General features: G+C 44.4%; 1 protein-coding gene across 1 annotated transcript in view; it reads right to left on the reverse strand.

Annotated features, from left to right (window-relative positions):
- The window catches only part of b3galt2 (UDP-Gal:betaGlcNAc beta 1,3-galactosyltransferase, polypeptide 2), a 50,135-nt gene extending 46,537 nt beyond the window's left edge, over positions 1-3,598 (reverse strand). Inside the window, exon 1 of the mRNA XM_061883806.1 lies at positions 2,957-3,598. The gene's annotated coding sequence lies outside the window, so the exon portion shown is untranslated. The remainder of the gene's footprint in view (positions 1-2,956) is intronic.
- Between the last annotated feature and the right edge of the window lie 16,531 nt (positions 3,599-20,129).

Genomic DNA, 20,129 nt, shown 5'->3' on the forward strand with positions numbered 1-20,129 from the left:
CGATGCTAACATGCTATTTACCTGCGGTGCTAAAGCAGACATGGCACAGAGATGTATGGATAACCTGCAGATGCATTTGTAACTATTTTACGTTTCCTTCCACTCACATTCAATGTGAAAAAAAACACTTACCAATCGAAGGATTTAAGTTGCTCCAGTGTCACAAGATGTGAAAGTCCAGATCGTTTGGTCCGCACATTTTACCGGCGATGCTAAGGGTGGAGTGCCATCTCCGGGTTGGGGAGGAGACCCTGCCCCAAGTGGAGGAGTTCAAGTACCTAGGAGTCTTGTTCACGAGTGGGGGAAGAGTGGATCGTGAGATCGACAGGCGGATCGGTGCGGCGTTTTCAGTAATGCAGATGTTGTACCGATCCGTTGTGGTGAAGAAGGAGCTGAGCCGGAAGGCAAAGCTCTCAATTTACCGGTCGATCTACGTTCCCATCCTCACCTATGGTCATGAGCTTTGGGTCATGACCGAAAGGACAAGATCACGGGTACAAGCGGCCAAAATGAGTTTCCTCCGTCGTGTGGCGGGGCTCTCCCTTAGAGATAGGGTGAGAAGCTCTGTCATCCGGGAGGAACTCAAAGTAAAGCCGCTGCTCCTCCACATCGAGAGGAACCAGATGAGGTGGTTCGGGCATCTGGTCAGGATGCCACCCGAACGCCTCCCAAGGGAGGTGTTTAGGGCACGTCCAACCGGTAGGAGGCCACGGGGAAGACCCAGGACACGTTGGGAAGACTATGTCTCCCGGCTGGCCTGGGAACGCCTCGGGATCCCCCTGGAAGAGCTAGACGAAGTGGCTGGGGAGAGGGAAGTCTGGGCTTCCCTGCTTAGGCTGCTACCCCCGCGACCCGACCTCGGCTAAGCGGAAGAAGATGGATGGATGGATGGATTTTACCGGCGATGCTAACGCAGCTATTCGGCCATGCTCACACTTGTGATGTCATCGTCTGCGACTTCCGGTAGCGGCAGGGCTTTTCTCTTAGCACCGAAAGTTGCAAACTTTATCGTGGATGTTCTCTACTAAATAATTTCAGCAAATATATGGCATTATCGCAAAATGATCAAGTATGACACATAGAATGGACCTGCTCTCCCCGTTTAAATAAGAAAATCTCATTTCAGTAGGCCTTTAAAGTTTGCGTAACATCGACATATATATTGTGCATCATGACATGGCCTAAAAATATCGAGATATTAATAAAAGGCCACATCCATAGCTGCCGTCGACTTCCCTGAGACATTGGCGTCAAGACACCCGTGGAGACACCCCTCCGACTATCAGGTACTATTAAACTCACTAAAACACTAGCAAAACAGTAGAACGATAAGGGATTTCCCAGAATTATCCTAGTAAATGTGTCTAAAAACAAAGCAATCGCCTTTTTTTTTACTTGTTTTTTTTTTTTCTAGTCCATCGCTATCAATATCCTCAAAAACAAATCTTTCATCCTCACTCAAATTAATGGGGAAATTGTCGTTTTCTCGGTCCGAATAGCAATTTTTGTTGGAGGCTCTGTCACGCCAAATTTCGTCCCCCCTACAAAAACCTTCCCCCCCGGAAGACATTTGGCGTGACAGACCCTCTAATGCCTGAAGGACCCCAATGAAGGTGAAAGGACCTTAAAGCAGCCCACACAGCTGCCTGTTTTAAAAGCATTATAATTGGCTGATTGTCATTGGTGAAAAATAACGGTAAGGAAAAAATATTAGCATTCCAGCATGCTAACCTTTCAAGCTATTTTTGCTTTGCTAATTTGTATCTGTAACCCTTAAGAGTCATATAACTTGGTTTTATCACGCCCTCATTGGGGTCCTTCAGGCATTAAAGGGTCTGTCACGCCAAATGTCTTCCGGGGGGGAAGGTTTTTGTAGGGGGGAAGAAATTTGGCGTGACAGCTCCCATTAAAACAATGTGAATATGAAAGGAGCCCTCACACTTGTGACGTCATCGTCTGCGACTCCGGGTAGAGGCAGGGCTTTTCTCTTAGCACCGAAAGTTGCAAACTTTATCGTGGATGTTCTCTACTAAATAATTTCAGCAAATATATGGCAATATCGCAAAATGTTTAAGCATGACACATAGAATGGACCTGCTCTCCCCGTTTGAATAAGAAAATCTCATTTCAGTAGGCCTTTAAAGTTTGTGTAACATCGACATATATATTGTGCATCATGACATGGCCTAAAAATATCGAGATATTAATGAAAGGCCATATCCATAGCTGCCGTCGACTTCCCTGAGACATTGGCGTCAAGACACCCGTGGAGACACCCCTCCGACTATCAGGTACTATTAAACTCACTAAAACACTAGCAAAACAGTAGAAAGATAAGGGATTTCCCAGAATTATCCTAGTAAATGTGTCTAAAAACAATGCAATCGCGTTTTTTTTTACTTGTTTTTTTTTTCTAGTCCGTCTCTATCAATATCCTCAAACACAAATCTTTCATCCTCACTCAAATTAATGGGGAAATTGTCGTTTTCTCGGTCCGAATAGCACTTTTTGTTGGAGGCTCTGTCACGCCAAATTTCCCCCCCCCCTACAAGACACCCGTGGAGACACCCCTCCGACTATCAGGTACTATTAAACTCACTAAAACACTAGCAAAACAATAGAACGATAAGGGATTTCCCATAATTATCCTAGTAAATGTATCTAAATGGAATGCAAAACTATGTTTGTAAATAAATAAAATGTAAATAAAAATGTTAATATTACTGAAAAGAAATGGCAACCACTCAATATGGTGCAGTGGTGCTTGAACACTTGCATGAAGTACTTTAGGGGCAACATGAAGAGTCTGATGGAAGGATCCAAGGTTGACATTGTGGTAGTGATAGTTGTCAAGTGCAAGGTGCGAGTGTGAAGGAGACATGAGTGGGTGTGGAAGTGTAAATGGCAAAGGAGGATGTGGAGGATCCGGGATCACATGCAGCGGTTGGTGCCTTACCTCCCATGTCTTGTGTCGCCGCTGCTCCAACACGGCTGCCTTTGGAAGTCCACATCATCGAGAACGTTTTATGTTGTCTCCTCTAATCACACCTTCCTGGTCCTCCTCACGGGTTTTTTTTTTTTTATTATTATTTTTTTTAGTGTTCCCCTTTGCTGCAACTGCTCCTCCCTCTCCCGGTAACGCACCGCAGCTTCTCCAAAAACGAGCTCCTTTCCTTACTTGTTCCTGTTTTTTTGTTTTTTTTATCCAAGTTAATTTTTCCAGGGGCTTTGCTTTAAAAAAAAAAAAAAAAAAAAAAAGGAGGTACGCCACGGCGGAGCCCGACCTCAGCTGGAAGGGGAAACCGGGGAATGATGCTCGGCTGGCGGGTACAGTCGCACGCTGCGACGGCGATGGAGGAAAAAAAAAACAAATACAAAGGCCGATAAAAATAGCCGCCTACAATGCTTTGTTTCGGGGTGGAAAAAAAAATATCTCCCGCTTCATTCTTTGCCTGGATACCGCTCTGCCCGCCGTCCGGTTAATGTACGCCGGAAAGGAAGCCTCTCACCGGGCGAGGATGTCAGCGAGACGCCGCTCCACTGACGGAACTCTCGCACGTCACCGCAGTCTTTTTAGCCGAGTGTCTCACGTGACCTAGTTAGACGCTCGCGTTGCGTTCACGGGCTGTAGGAAAACGCAATGTTCATCGCGCGCATTGGCGCCATCAGTTTAAAGAGGAACTGCACTTTAAAAAAATAAAAATGCCTATCTTTCACAATCCACGTGTAAGACAAGAAATGCTTCTTTTTTTTCCCAATACGTTCTCGCTTGCAAACAAATGAGAGCAACATTTCGCTTTACGGTTAAAGGCCTACTGAAATCAATCAATCAATGATTATTCATATAGCCCTAAATCACTAGTGTCTCAAAGGGCTGCACAAACCACAACACAAACCACAATGACATCCTCGGTAGAGGGCACATAAGGGTAAGGAAAACTCACACCCCGTGGGACGTCGGTGACAATGATGACTATGAGAAACCTTGGAGAGGACCGCATATGAGATTTTCTTATTTAAACAGAGATAGCAGGTCCATTCTATGTGTCATACTTGATCATTTCGCGATATTGCCATATTTTTTCTGAGAACATTGACAATAAAGTTCGCAACTTTTCCATCCATCCATCCATTTTCTACCGCTTATTCCCTTTTGGGGTCGCGGGGGGCGCTGGCGCCTATCTCAGCTACAATCGGGCAGAAGGCAGGGTACACCTTGGACAAGTCGCTAATAAAAAAGCCTTGCCTGTACCGGAAGTAGCAGGCAATGTGCGCGTGACGTCACGGGTTGTGGAGCTCCTCACATCTGAACATTGTGTATAATCATGGCCACCAGCAGCGAGAGCGATTCGGACCGAGAAAGCGACTATTTCCCCATTAATTTGAGCGAGGAAGAAAGATTTGTGGATGAGGAAAGTGAGAGTGAAGGACTAGAAAAAAAAAAGACAGGGCAGTGGGAGCGATTCAGATGTTATTAGACATATTTACGAGGAAAATTCTGGAAAATCCCTTATCTGCTTATTGTGTTACTAATGTTGTAGTGAGATTATACTGTCGTACCTGAAAATCGGAGGGGTGTGGCCACGAGTGTGGTGACCGCCAGTGTCTCTGAGGGAAGCCACGGAGGAGGCAAGAGAGTCGCAGCTGCCTCTTTTTACACGAGGAACGACCCAAGCACCGCTCATGTCTACGGTAAGAGCCGACTTATTACCAAAATGTTCTCACCGAAACCTTCCGGTTTCGAACCATGTTCGCTTGACCGCTCTGTTCCATAGTAAAGCTTCACCTTCGGTAATGTAAACAAGGAAACACCGGCTGTGTTTGTGTTGCTAAAGGCGGCCGCAATACACCGCTTCCCACCTACATCTTTCTTCTTTGACGTCTCCATTATTAATTGAACAAATTGCAAAAGATTCAGCAGCACAGATGTCCGGAATACTGTGCAATTATGCGATTAAAGCAGATGACTGATAGCTGGGATCGGGCTGGAAAAAAATGACCGCTATCATACCGCCGTTTTCAACAGGATACTTCGCGCGAAATTTAAAATTGCAATTTAGTAAACTAAAAAGGCCGTATTGGCATGTGTTGCAATGTTAATATTTCATCATTGATATATAAACTATCAGACTGCGTGGTCGGTAGTAGTGGGTTTCAGTAGGCCTTTAAAGTTCAAGTTAAACACACAGACTCTGATTGTGGTGAAACAAGTCCTCTGCATTTGACCTATCTATGTTCCCCCCCTCCCTGGGAGGTGAGGGGAGCAGTGAGCAGCAGCGTGCGTCCCGCTCGGGGAATCATTTGGTGATCTAACCACGCATTACCATGAATTGACTGACGTAGACAAGTTGAAAAACTTATTCGGGTCTTAACATTTAGTGGGGAATTGTACGGAACATGTACTGTACTGTGCAATCTACTAATAAAAGTCTCAATCAATCAACTCAATCAATCAATTACAGGAAGAAAAAAATAAACAAACCGACGCTAAAATCAAGACGACATTCACACTTCCACAAAACATCAACTTTTGACATGTCTTTAACTTTATTATGATTATTTCTACACTATTTGGTGGATGTTTTTCATCATAGTCGCACTATTTCTGCTAACATCTGTCTAATGACAGAGTGAGACCTCTTGTTTGCTACATCTGAAGAGTTTGGACGCAAAAAGAATAATACACACCTAGGACAATCTAAAGGGGTGGAGTCTACCCCCCCTTCCCGACCTGCCACCATCCACCTTTGGGGTCAGTCTCTCGCCCGGTGCATCCACCTCCACGTCAGCCACGGAAGTGGCTCCCCCGAGGTCGTCCACCAAAACTTTTGCGGCAGCGGCGCTCCGTCCGCCGCCGCCATCTGACTTGTCCCCGTTGGATTCGGGGAAAAGTGGGGCGGGGTTTTTTGTGTATTTTGTGGGACATCTGGAATCTGTCCCTTAAGGGGGGGTAATGTTATGATCCGCCGCCCGGATCATATATGGTTTTGGTTTTTGAGTCCTTTTGTGTTTTTTTCGATCGTTTTGGACTCTTCCTGTTCTTAGTTTTTGCACTTCCTTATTTATCTTGTCTCCATGGTTTCTGATTTGTTTCTCCTGTGCTTGTTATCGACGCGCACCTGTGATATTTTATTACTTCCCTATTTAAGCCTGCCTTCGACCTCAGTTCTGTCTGGATTGTTTGTTTGCCGTATGCAACACCCACGTTGGTATTTTGTCTTTGTATATACTTGTGCTAAGTTTCGCCTTAGCTTCTCGTGCGCTCGGCACGTTACTTTTGGACTTTTGGACTCCATTGCTACGTTTAGCGTGGGGCGGGGTTTCTGTGTATTTTGTGGAACATCTGGGATCTGTCCCTTAAGGGGGGGTAATGTTATGATCCGCCGCCGGGACCATATATGGTTTTGGTTTTTGAGTCCTTTTGTGTTTTTTCGATCGTTTTGGACTCTTCCTGTTCTTAGTTTTTGCACTTCCTTATTTATCTTGTCTCCATGGTTTCTGATTTGTTCCACCTGTGCTTGTTATCGACGCGCACCTGTAATATTTTATTACTTCCCTATTTAAGCCTGCCTTCGACCTCAGTTCTGTCTGGATTGTTTGTTTGCCGTATGCAACACCCACGTTGGTATTTCGTCTTTGTATATACTTGTGCTAAGTTTCGCCTTAGCTTCTCGTGCGCTCGGCACGTTACTTTTGGACTCCATTGCTACGTTTAGCGTGGGGCGGGGTTTCTGTGTATTTTGTGGAACATCTGGGATCTGTCCCTTAAGGGGGGGTAATGTTATGATCCGCCGCCCGGATCATATATGGTTTTGGTTTTTGAGTCCTTTTGTGTTTTTTTCGATCGTTTTGGACTCTTCCTGTTCTTGGTTTTTGCACTTCCTTATTTATTTTGTCTCCATGGTTTTTTATTTGTTCCACCTGTGCTTGTTATCGACGCGCACCTGTGATATTTTATTACTTCCCTATTTAAGCCTGCCTTCGACCTCAGTTCTGTCTGGATTGTTTGTTTGCCGTATGCAACACCCACGTTGGTATTTTGTCTTTGTATATACTTGTGCTAAGTTTCGCCTTAGCTTCTCGTGCGCTCGGCACGTTACTTTTGGACTTTTGGACTCCATTGCTACGTTTAGCGTGGGGCGGGGTTTCTGTGTATTTTGTGGAACATCTGGGATCTGTCCCTTAAGGGGGGGTAATGTTATGATCCGCCGCCGGGACCATATATGGTTTTGGTTTTTGAGTCCTTTTGTGTTTTTTCGATCGTTTTGGACTCTTCCTGTTCTTAGTTTTTGCACTTCCTTATTTATCTTGTCTCCATGGTTTCTGATTTGTTCCACCTGTGCTTGTTATCGACGCGCACCTGTAATATTTTATTACTTCCCTATTTAAGCCTGCCTTCGACCTCAGTTCTGTCTGGATTGTTTGTTTGCCGTATGCAACACCCACGTTGGTATTTCGTCTTTGTATATACTTGTGCTAAGTTTCGCCTTAGCTTCTCGTGCGCTCGGCACGTTACTTTTGGACTCCATTGCTACGTTTAGCGTGGGGCGGGGTTTCTGTGTATTTTGTGGAACATCTGGGATCTGTCCCTTAAGGGGGGGTAATGTTATGATCCGCCGCCCGGATCATATATGGTTTTGGTTTTTGAGTCCTTTTGTGTTTTTTTCGATCGTTTTGGACTCTTCCTGTTCTTGGTTTTTGCACTTCCTTATTTATTTTGTCTCCATGGTTTTTTATTTGTTCCACCTGTGCTTGTTATCGACGCGCACCTGTGATATTTTATTACTTCCCTATTTAAGCCTGCCTTCGACCTCAGTTCTGTCTGGATTGTTTGTTTGCCGTATGCAACACCCACGTTGGTATTTCGTCTTTGTATATACTTGTGCTAAGTTTCGCCTTAGCTTCTCGTGCGCTCGGCACGTTACTTTTGGACTTTTGGACTACATTGCTACGTTTAGCGTGGGGCGGGGTTTCTGTGTATTTTGTGGGACATCTGGGATCTGTCCCTTAAGGGGGGGGGGGGGGGGGGGTAATGTTATGATCCGCCGCCCGGATCATATATGGTTTTGGTTTTTGAGTCCTTTTGTGTTTTTTTCGATCGTTTTGGACTCTTCCTGTTCTTAGTTTTTGCACTTCCTTATTTATTTTGTCTCCATGGTTTTTGATTTGTTCCACCTGTGCTTGTTATCGACGCGCACCTGTGATATTTTATTACTTCCCTATTTAAGCCTGCCTTCGACCTCAGTTCTGTCTGGATTGTTTGTTTGCCGTATGCAACACCCACGTTGGTATTTCCTCTTTGTATATACTTGTGCTAAGTTTTGCCTTAGCTTCTCGTGCGCTCGGCACGTTACTTTTGGACTTTTGGACTCCATTGCTACGTTTAGCGTGGGGCGGGTTTTCTGTGTATTTTGTGGGACATCTGGGATCTGTCCCTTGAGGGGTGGGGTAATGTTATGATCCGCCGCCCGGATCATATATGGTTTTGGTTTTTGAGTCCTTTTGTGTTTTTTTCGATCGTTTTGGACTCTTCCTGTTCTTAGTTTTTGCACTTCCTTATTTATCTTGTCTCCATGGTTTCTGATTTGTTCCACCTGTGCTTGTTATCGACGCGCACCTGTGATATTTTATTACTTCCCTATTTAAGCCTGCCTTCGACCTCAGTTCTGTCTGGATTGTTTGTTTGCCGTATGCAACACCCACGTTGGTATTTCGTCTTTGTATATACTTGTGCTAAGTTTCGCCTTAGCTTCTCGTGCGCTCGGCACGTTACTTTTGGACTTTTGGACTCCATTGCTACGTTTAGCGTGGGGCGGGGTTTCTGTGTATTTTGTGGGACATCTGGGATCTGTCCCTTGAGGGGAGGGGTAATGTTATGATCCGCCGCCCAGATCATATATGGTTTTGGTTTTTGAGTCCTTTTGTGTTTTTTCGATCGTTTTGGACTCTTCCTGTTCTTAGTTTTTGCACTTCCTTATTTATCTTGTCTCCATGGTTTCTGATTTGTTCCACCTGTGCTTGTTATCGACGCGCACCTGTGATATTTTATTACTTCCCTATTTAAGCCTGCCTTCGACCTCAGTTCTGTCTGGATTGTTTGTTTGCCGTATGCAACACCCACGTTGGTATTTCGTCTTTGTATATACTTGTGCTAAGTTTCGCCTTAGCTTCTCGTGCGCTCGGCACGTTACTTTTGGACTTTTGGACTCCATTGCTACGTTTAGCGTGGGGCGGGGTTTCTGTGTATTTTGTGGGACATCTGGGATCTGTCCCTTAAGGGGGGGGGGGTAATGTTATGATCCGCCGCCCAGATCATATATGGTTTTGGTTTTTGAGTCCTTTTGTGTTTTTTCGATCGTTTTGGACTCTTCCTGTTCTTAGTTTTTGCACTTCCTTATTTATCTTGTCTCCATGGTTTCTGATTTGTTCCACCTGTGCTTGTTATCGACGCGCACCTGTGATATTTTATTACTTCCCTATTTAAGCCTGCCTTCGACCTCAGTTCTGTCTGGATTGTTTGTTTGCCGTATGCAACACCCACGTTGGTATTTCGTCTTTGTATATACTTGTGCTAAGTTTCGCCTTAGCTTCTCGTGCGCTCGGCACGTTACTTTTGGACTTTTGGACTCCATTGCTACGTTTAGCGTTAGCTTCCCGTGCGTTGGCATGCACTTTCTTTTGTCTGTTTTGTACCAGTGTTCTTTTATTTTTGTATTAAACCAAGCTCCGACCTGCAATTCCTGCCTGTCTGGTCCTTGTGCATCTCGGGGTGACAACACGCGCATCCACAACGTGTTTCCCACGCGACCTCGGGCCCAGCGAAGCCGGCGGTGTTTCTAGGTATTGTTGATAAATGGCTTTTGCTTTGCCTAGTAGGGTTTTAACTTGCACTTACTGATGTAGCGACCAGCTGTAGTTACTGACAGTGGTTTTATGAAGTGTTCCTGAGCCCATGTGGTGATATCCTTTACACACTGATGTCGGTTTTTGATCCTGAGGGATCAAAGGTCCGTGATATCATCGCTTACGTGCAGTGATTTCTCCTGATTCTCTGAACCTTTTGATGATTTTACGGACCGTAGATGGTAAAATCCCTAAATTCCTTGCAATAGCTCGTTGAGAAAAGTTGTTCTAAAACTGTTCGACTATTTGCTTACAAAGTGGTGACTTTCGCCCCATCCTTGTTTGTGAATTACCTAGCATTTCATGGAAGCTGCTTTTTTTTTTTTACACAATCATGGCACCCACCTGTTCTCAATTACCCTGCACACCTGTGGGGACGTTACAAATAAGTGTTTGATTATCAGTATTCATTGCCACCTTTCCCAACTTCTTTGTCACCTGTTGCTGGCATCAAATTCTACAGTTAATGATTATTTGCGAACAAACAAAAACATCAAATATGTTGTTTTTGTAGCATATTTGACTGAATATGGGCTGAAAATGATTTGCAAATCATTGTATTCTGTTTATATTTTACATCTAACACAATTTCCCAATTCAAAATGGAAACGGGGTTTGCGTAAAGTGCTTTTGCAGACACTCAAAGAGCTTCATAGAGAAGTGAGAACCCATTATTTATTCACTCGACCATGGTGGTAAGCTACATTTGTAGCCACAGCCGCCCCTGGGGTGGACTGACGGAAAGGCGGCTGCTAATTTGCGCCGAAGGGTGAAGCGTCTTGCCCAAGGACACAATGGTAGTGACTTGGCAGGGCCGCCGAACACATTCCCTCCTCGTCTTTTGGCCCACCACCATCCACCAAAAGGGGATTAAAGCCTGAAAGCATGGTGGCCAGTGGTTGTCTGGCAACAACCGGATTTGTGGCCTTTTGTTTTTATAGCCGTGTGCTGGCACTGTTTGGACAACTGAGCAATTAAACCAAAAAAAAAAAATAAAAAAATGGATGAACAAACAATGCATGATGGCCTTGTGCTGCTTTACTGTGTCATGTCAGCAATGATTAAACCAGGCGTTGCTCATTCGGAAAACATACAGTGGCGATGAAAGGTTTACAGAATATCATTCATGAACTTTGCTTCTTTTATGATTTTATTATGGGTCTACTGAACATGTGAGCAAATCTGCTGGGTCAAAAGTATACAAGCTCAATTTTTGTTTCATCTGACCACAGAACTTTCCTCCAGAAGGTCTTATCTTTGTTTATGTGATGTTGGATGAAGCGAAAAGTGAGCTGTTTGGACACAATACCCAGCAATATGTTTGAAGGAGGGAAGGTGAGAACTTTAATGCCAGGAACACCATACCTACCGTCAAGCATGGTGGTGGTGGTATTGTACTCTAGGCCTGTTTGGCTGCCAATGGAACTTGTGCTTTAAAGGCCTACAGAAACCCACTACTACCGACCACGCAGTCTGATAGTTTATACATCAATGATGAAATATTAACACTGCAACACATGCCAATACGGACGGTTAATTTACTAAATTACAATTTTAAATATCCCGCGTCTCTTTTCATCGCATAATTCCACAGTGTGTTGCTGATTCTTTTGCAGTTTGTTCAATTAATATTGGAGAAGTCAAAGTAGAAAGATGGAGGTGGGAAGCTTTAGCCTTTAGCCACACGAACACACGGTGATTCCTTGTTTAAAATTGCTAGAGGTGAAGCTTTACTGCAAAAAAAACTGAAAAAAACAACAACAAAGTAGTATCTACAAATACATCAATCAAATAGACAAAAAGTAAATAGCATAGCTCGGTTGGTAGAGCGGCCGTGCCAGCAACTTGAGGGTTGCAGGTTCGATTCCCGCTTCCGCCATCCTAGTCACTGCCGTTGTGTCCTTGGGCAAGACACTTCACCCACCTGCTCCGGGTGCCACCCACACTGGTTTAAATGTAACTTAGATATTGGGTTTCACTATGTCAAGCGCTTTGAGTCACTAGAGAAAAGCGCTACAGATATTGGGTTTCACTATGTCAAGCGCTTTAAGTCACTAGAGAAAAGCGCTATATAAATATAATTCACTTCACTTCACTATGGATCAGAGCGGTCATGCGTACATGTCTCCCGACCACTTGTCAACCGGCAGGTTTCGGTGAGAAAATTGTGGTAAAAAGTCGGCCCTTACCGGAAATCTGCGGAGCTTGCGAGCGAGCGAGCGGCGAGGCGGGGCGTGCCGGGAGCGATGCCGCAGGCGAGATCAGGTGCGTGGATCGCGCACCTGGACACAATCAATGTATCTCCTCTCAATGTATAAAAGGGGAGAAGGAGGAGAGATGGAGGCAGAAGGACTTGGAGAGCCTGCAGCATTGGATGAGAAGCGAAAGCGACAGAGAGCCAGATTTAGACGACGACGACGGGGGCGGCTGAAGAGCGAGACGGAGGAGCGAGCGGTGGGAGCGACGACGGCGCAAAAGACTTTCTTAATTATTGGAGGGGCACTCGCCGTCCCTCCTCACCTGGCCCACCAGCGCCTGCAGGAGTCGGCATTGCAGTCGGCTGCTTGCAGCGAAGCCGGCCAGTGCGTCCACAAGAGCCCACAGGGGGTCGTCCTCCCCAGCCTCCGGTGGTCCAGCCAGGTTGGGTGCCAAATGTGACGGACTCTTGCCATCGTACGGGTTCCATGGACCATCAAGGAAGGACATGCTTGTTCATTTGACTCTTGTTTATCTTTTCAAATAAATGATAAATGATCAATGGGTTGTACTTGTGTAGCGCTTTTCTACCTTCAAGGTACTCAAAGCGCTTTGACACCTCATTCACCCATTCACACACACATTCACACACTGATGGAGGGAGCTGCCATGCAAGGCGCTAACCGGCACCCATCAGGAGCAAGGGTGAAGTGTCTTTCTCAGGACACAACGGACCTGACAAGGTTGGTACTAGGTGGGGATTGAACCAGGGACCCTCGGGTTGCGCACGGCCACTCTCCCCACTGCGCCACGCCGTGGGAGACAAATTCACTAGGATAATTCTGGAAAATCCCTTATCTGCTTATTGTGTTACTAGTGTTTTAGTGAGATTATATGGTCGTACCTGTACAACCTGAAAGTCTGAGGGGTGTGGTGACCGGCAGTGTCTCCGAGCGAAGCAACGTTTTTCGACAAGACGAACGCAGCCGGTGGGGCCGGCTTTTTTCCGTCCTCCACGGTGGAAGCATCCGACGGTCGGGGGCGGCCGGTGGGAAAAGGCAAAAGAGTCCGCAGCTGCCTCTTTGACAGGTGCAGGAGGAACGACGCAAGCTCTCCGCTCATGTCTATGGTAAGAGCCGACTTATTCCCACTATTTTCTCACCGAAACATGTGGTAGGGAACCATATTCGCTTGACCGCTCTGTTCCATAGTGAAGCTTCACCGCCATCTTTCGGGAATGTAAACAAGGAAACACCGGCTCTGTTTGTGTTGCTAAAGGCAGCCGCTTCCCACCTACATATTTCTTCTTTGACGTCTCCATTATTAATTGAACAAATTGCAAACGATTCTGCAACACAGATGTCCGGACGACTTATAGCTGGGAACGGTGCTGGAACAAAATGTCCTTGACAATGCGTGACGTCACGCGCGCGCTTCATCTTACCGCGAAATTTTAGCACGATACTTCCGCACGAAATTGAACTTAGACTCATACAGAACCATTGGGCAAAAGGACTCCACAGGAGTCCTTTGCTATGGGCCAAGGACCCTATTGAAACTGCTCTGTTTTATTATTATTCCGCACCTACGCGCTGTAATTTGACCCCCTTAACATGCTTCAAAACTCACCAAATTTGACACAAACGTCGGTATAGCAAACCTTCCCAACATATTAAGCAACCAATCCCCCAACATGAAAATTGCGCTCTAGCGCCCTCCTAGGAAAAAATTACAGACAAAACTGCATGTAACTTCTGTTAGGAATGTCATAGCGACATGAAACAAAAACTCCTATGTAGGTCTGACTTAGACCCAATTTTCATACGCTCACTTATTTCAGCAAAAATCTACAGGAAGTTGGCAAAAACCCCTTCAAAATAAAATTTTCGCAAAAAATGCAATTTTTGCCTCTTTGCGCTGTAATTTGACCCCTTTTAAAATGCTTCAAAAGTCACCAAACTTGGCGCACACATAAGGACTGGCGAATATTGCGATCTAATGAAAAAACCAAACCCCAAAACTCAAAATTGCGCTGTAGCGCTATTTTTGAATAAAACACTGAAAAAACTGCTCCTAGGAAGAAAACACGGACAAAATTGCTTGTAACTTCCGGTAAGAATGTAGGAGAGAGATGAAACAAAAACCTCTATGTAGGTCTCGCTTAGACCTACATTTCATAGATTGACAACCCCCAACAAAAATCAACAGGAAGTTTGCAATCCCCCCTTCAAAACAAAAGTTTTGTAAAAACCGGTCATCTTTCTTCAAACCGTATCTCCTCTGAGTGCGTTTGTTGTTTTGGCTTCAAACTCGCACAGGAGAGAGATTGAACCCTTCTGATTAAAAGTATAGAACAGAGTTTTGATAAGTTCTCAGGTTTTGATTTTACGCGCCTTCAAAGAACCCCTGTGCAAAGTCTCCTAAAAAATGTCATTGTTGCCTCTTTGAGCTGTTATTTGACCCCCTTAAAATGCTTCTAAACTCACCAAACTTGACACACACATCAGGTCTGGCAAAAAATTGCGATCTGATGAAAAAACCTAACCTCAAAACTCAAAATTGCGCTCTACCGCCCCCCTAGGAATACAACACGGACAAACTGCTTCTAGGAAGAAAACACAGACAAAACTGCTTGTAACTTCCGGTAGGGATGTCAGAGAGACATGAAACAAAAAAACACTATGTAGGTCTCACTTAGACCTACATTTTAATAATTAACATACTTTAGCAAAAATCAACAGGAAGTTTGATATTTTCACTTCAATACAACAACTGCATTACTTTCACAATGCATTAAATAGTGTCACCAAGGCTTCTCCTGCCGTGGGTCCTGGGGGCAGCAGCCCAAGGCGCGCTCGCACCTTCGCACCCTAATTTGACCCCTTTAACATGCTTCAAAACTCACCAAATTTGACACACACATCGGTATGGAGCGGCAGACCAACTTATTAAGCAACCAAACCCCAAAAAGGAAAATTGCGCGCTTTCGCCCCCTAGGAAGAGACAAAAAACAGACTGCTTGTAACTTCCGTTAGGAATGTCGTAGAGACATGAAACAAAAACCTCTATGTAGGTCTGACTTAGACCTGCATTTCCAATGAAACACTTCTATACCTAAAATCAACAGGAAGTTGGCAAAAACCCCTTCAAAACAAAATTTTTGCAAAAAATGCCTTTTTTGCCTCTTTGAACTGATATTTGACCCCCTTAAAATGCTTCAAAGTGCAAGTTAAAGCTATACTATGCCAAGCGAAAGCCATTTATCAACAACATCCAGAAACGCCAATCTGTAATTTGACCCCCTTAACATGCTTCAAAACTCACCAAATTTTACACACACATCAGGACTGGTGAAAATTGCCATCCAATAAAAAAACAAACCCCAACAATGAAAATTGGGTTCTAGCGCTATTTTTGAATAAAGCACTGAAAAAACTGCTCCTAGGAAGAAAACACGGACAAAATTGCTTGTAACTTCCGGTAAGAATGTCGGAGAGACATGAAACAAAAACCTCTATGTAGGTCTCGCTTAGACCTACATTTCATAGGTTGACAACCCCCAACAAAAATCAACAGGAAGTTTGCAATCCCCCCTTCAAAACAAAAGCGCCCCCTAAGAAAAAAAACTGACAAAACTGCTTGTAAATTCTGTTAGGAATGTCGTAGAGTGATGAAACAAAAACTTCTATGTAGGTCTGACTAAGATCGGGACTCGGGACACGGTGGCAGCGGCCAAAGGCGGACCCGACCAACGCTGCTTGCAGCTTTAATTTTTGGTTTGTTTTTTAAAATTCATGCATCTGGGGAGGTCGGTGCCTATAATGTAGGCAGCTCGCATGCCAAACTGCCGGCTCATATCAACGGTCAAGGGCCTTTACCGGCCCTGATGATATCGCAAGGTATCATAGGAGCATAGGTGAGTGAATAATTAATAGGAACCATGTCTTTGACAGAAATACTTTTGAGGCCATTAGCCGAGCTACCTGGCCAGTGAGAACATATTTGTCGGAAGAAAGTAATATCCTGCTCGTGATGGATTTCCCGCGGCTGCCAGGTTAAAGGCGGCGGGGCCCCGTTCATTAATATCAGGTGGCATCTATTAGGTGACTTCCACAACGCGTCAAACCCGTTCTGCCCTGCAAATGACTTGGTATCGAAATTGAAATTGTCATCATTAATTACGGGCGCTCGGGGAGTTATCTTGGAAATTTCTGCTCCACAGTGTTTCTGACAAGCCAAATATTCCGAGCACGCCCACACGCGTGTTCGAGCACCTGCCAACTTAATGGAAACAAAACAAAAAAAAATAAAACCTTCATTCTTCTTACAAACCCCGTTTCCATATGAGTTGGGAAATTGTGTTAGATGTAAATATAAACGGAATGAAATGATTTGCAAATAATTTTCAACCCATATTCAGTTCAATATGCTACAAAGACAACATATTTGATGTTCAAACTGATAAACATTTTGTTTGTTGTTGCAAATAATCATTAACTTGTCACTGTTATTTGGTGATGAACCCCAACTCATCTGTATACTCTAGCCTTTAAATAGACCTCCTTTTTAGACCAGTTGATCTGCCGCTTCTTTTCTTTCTCCTAAGTCCCCCCCTCCCTTGTGGAGGGGGTCCGGTCCGATGACCATGGATGAAGTACTGGCTGTCCAGAGTCGAGACCCAGGATGGACCGCTCGCCTGTATTGGTTGGGGACGTCTCTACGCTGCTGATCCGCTTGAGATGGTTTCCTGTGGACGGGATTCTCGCTGCTGTCTTGGATCCGCTTGAACTGAACTCTCGCGGCTGTGTTGGAGCCACTATGGATTGAACCTTCACAGTATCATGTTAGACCCGCTCGAACTCCATTGCTTTCGGTCCCCTAGAGAGGGGGGGTTGCCCACATCTGAGGTCCTCTCCAAGGTTTCTCATAGTCAGCATTGTCACTGGCGTCCCACTGGATGTGAATTCTCTCTGCCCACTGGGTGTGAGTTTTCCTTGCCCTTTTGTGGGTTCTTCCGAGGATGTTGTAGTCGTAATGATTTGTGCAGTCCTTTGAGACATTTGTGATTTGGGGCTATATAAATAAACATTGATTGATTGATTGAAGATGAAGAGACGGAGGCAGGCATAGAATATGAAAACATGATTTAATTAAAACTAAACAAGAACAAACAAAAAGCAAGCACGTGGGCGGAATAACAAACTAAGGGAGCTAGCACTGGGAGCTAGAAAACAAAAAGGAACTTTAGCATGGAAGCTAGTGGATAGCAAACAGAAAAAACTGGAAATAACTAATGGCTAACAAGAACAGCTTACCGCTACCACGACCAGGACAAAATGTAGCACGACAGGTAATAGCTGAAAAGCATCACAGACACGACAAGAGCAACATACGGATACGACAAGTCCGAATGACAATACAATGATCCAACAACTGACACCAGACAAAGCAGGTACAAATAGGTGCGGGCTGATTGGCAACTGGTGTGGCCAGGTGCCAATCAGCCGCAGCTGAGGAGGAACACAGCACTCAGGGAACAAGACGGGAAGCTGACAAAATAAGAGCACAGGACAGGAAACACTAAACACAGAGGAAACGGACAAATGCAGAGGAAAAAACTAAAACATAGACAAACTGTCAGGGGAAAGCCTGACCTAACTTTAGAATTTGATGCCAGCAACACGTGACAAAGAAGTTGGGAAAGGTGGCAATAAATACGGATAAAGTTGAGGAGTGCTCATCAAACACGTATTCGGAACATCCCACAGGTGTGCAGGCTAATTGGGAACAGGTGGGTGCCATGATTGGGTATAAAAACAGCTTCCCAAAACATGCTCAGTCTTTCACAAGAAAGGATGGGGCGAGGTACACCCCTTTGTCCACAACTGCGTGAGCAATTAGTCGAACAGTTTAAGAACGTTTCTCAAAGTGCAATTGCAAGAAATTTAGGGATTTCAACATCTACGGTCCATAATGTCATCAAAACGTTCAGAGAATCTGGAGAAATCACTCCACGTAAGCGGCATGGCCGGAAACCAACATTGAATGACCGTGACCTTCCATCCCTCAGACGGCACTGTATCAAAAACCAACATCAACCTCTAAAGGATATCACCACATGGGCTCAGGAACGCTTCAGAAAACCATTGTCAATAAATACAGTTCATGCTACATCTGTAAGTGCAAGTTAAAGCTCTACTATGCAAAGCGAAAGCCATTTATCAACAACATCCAGAAAAGCCGCTTGCTTCTCTGGGCCCGAGATCTTCTAAAATGGAGTGATGTTAAGTGGAAAAGTGTTCTGTGGTCTGACGAGTCCACATTTTAAATTATTTTTGGAAATATTCAAAATCGTGTCATCCGGACCAAAGGGGAAGCGAACCATCCAGACTGTTATCGACGCAAAGTTGAAAAGCCAGCATCTGTGATGGTATGGGGGTGCATTAGTGCCCAAGGCATGGGTAACTTACACATCTGTGAAGGCACCTTTAATGCTCAGAGAATCTGGAGAAATCACTCCACGTAAGCGGCATGGCCGGAAACCAACATTGAATGACCGTGACCTTCGATCCCTCAGACGGCACTGTATCAAAAACCAACATCAACCTCTAAAGGATATCACCAGATGGGCTCAGGAACACTTCAGAAAACCATTGTCAATAAATACAGTTCGTCGCTACATCTGTAAGTGCAAGTTAAAGCTCTACTATGCAAAGCACAAGCCATTTATCAACAACATCCAGAAACGCCGATTGCTTCTCTGGGCCCGAAATCATCTAAAATGGACTGATAAGTGGAAAAGTGTTCTGTTGTCTGACGAGTCCACATTTCAATTTTTTGGGGGAAATATTCGACATCGTGTCATCCGGACCAAAGGGGAAGCAAACCATCCGGACTGTTATCGACACAAAGTTGAAAAGCCAGCATCTGTGATGGTATGGGGGTGCATTAGCGTCCAAGGCATGGGTAACTTACACATCTGTGAAGACACCATTAATGCTGAAAGGTACATACAGGTTTTGGAACAACATATGCTGCCATCTAAGCGCCGTCTTTTTCATGGACGCCCCTGCTTATTTCAGCAAGACAATGCCAAGCCACTTTCATCTGTAAATGCACCATTAATGCTCAGAGAATCTGGAGAAATCACTCCAGGTAAGCGGCATGGGCGGAAACCAACATTGATCCCAAATGAAATCTATTATTATTATAAAGTTTTTCTTATCAGTTGTGATATGCCGGAATGTTTACAGTTAAACGATTTCAAATAAATCCATCCATTCCACCCACATTTGCGGTCCCCTCCAAGGTTTCTCATCGTCATCCTATTGGGTTGAGTTTTTCCTTTGCCCTGATGTGGGATCTGAGCCGATGATGTCGTCGTGGCTTGTGCAGCCCTTTGAGACACCCGTGACTTAGGGCTATATAAGTAAAAATTGATTGATTGATTGATTGATGATGAAAAAACTAATCCTTTATTATGGGAAATGACTGCCGGATTAATTTTCAGTCGCAAAATATTCATAAAGAGATGTTGTGAGGGAGAATAAAAATGGGTATAGTCGACAAAAAGTGAGTAAATAAATAAATACATACTTAGAAGTGCTCATATTGCTGTATTCATGTAAGTAATATGCAAATACAGTCACGGTTACAAAAAGCACTTTTTTTTTTCCGACAAAACATCCACCAAAGAAGCCCCCTTTTCACATTTGAATAATTTCTCATTTCTATGCTTTCTATCAGTTTCCCATATTGGTCATTTTTTTGAAAACAAAAACTGACACTGCCATTTTTTTGCAACTTAATGAATTCCAGAATAACAGGAGCTATCTATTTTTAAGAAGTATGGTCACAGGGGGGAAACTTGACTTGTTATGATTATTATTATTATTTTTTTTTCCCCAAGTCACTCCACAATATCCTCCAGCACAGTCAGCTGAGATAGACTTCAGCTGACTCGGGAAAGGCATCCGCAGTAAAAAAAAAAGGGATGAATGGACATAATGACCTACTATCAAGTAGCTACG

This window comes from Nerophis ophidion, linkage group LG22 (genome assembly GCF_033978795.1).
Source record: "Nerophis ophidion isolate RoL-2023_Sa linkage group LG22, RoL_Noph_v1.0, whole genome shotgun sequence".
NCBI classification, from domain to species: Eukaryota; Metazoa; Chordata; class Actinopteri; order Syngnathiformes; family Syngnathidae; genus Nerophis; species Nerophis ophidion.